Raw genomic sequence first — 672 nt, 5'->3', positions numbered from 1 at the left:
CTAATTTTGTGCTTATTGTTTTCTCAATATTAGCAGTGTTTTTTTCCCTTATCTGTATAAAGTCGATAAATGATTCTTTGACTTCTACGAATCACTTGGGCTAATTGCTCACGATGGGCTAAATCAGATGTGGAATCAAACATAATACCATAGTATTTGTTTCTACGAACTGCTGACAAACAATAATTTCGCACATGCGAAGCCATGAGATTTATAAACTCATTTTGGAGTTCAGGAGAAAGATAAGATGTTGACGTTTGCTTGTTTTTAACATGCTCTCTCATTAATGGATCACACTTTGCTAATAACTGCAAAAGTGACAGGAAATTTCCAAAGTTTTCGTTTGAGATTATGTCCTCAGTATGACCACGAAATGCAGGATTCTGAGAAGCTAAATATTGTGTACAATCCTGCAACTGTCGCAGTACATCTCCCCATTTATTTTTTTCTTGCTGAATTTGCCTTTGCAGCTCTTCATCAATGCCACTTTTAAGACGAATTCGGCGCCCAGTTTCTTTCCAAGCAGCAAATGACTCACAATGATTGTCATTATTTTCATGAATATTTAACTTTTCAATTTCTTTCCACTTAGAGAATCCACCCTGTGTTTTGAAAGCAGACCGACTATCGTATGTCATGCATGTAGATGAAAAAAGAAGACAACAAAAGCAG

Source organism: Limulus polyphemus, unplaced genomic scaffold (assembly GCF_000517525.1).
Source record: "Limulus polyphemus unplaced genomic scaffold, Limulus_polyphemus-2.1.2 Scaffold216, whole genome shotgun sequence".
In the NCBI taxonomy this organism is placed as follows: domain Eukaryota; kingdom Metazoa; phylum Arthropoda; class Merostomata; order Xiphosura; family Limulidae; genus Limulus; species Limulus polyphemus.
Note: the sequence above shows the minus strand (reverse complement) of the source record.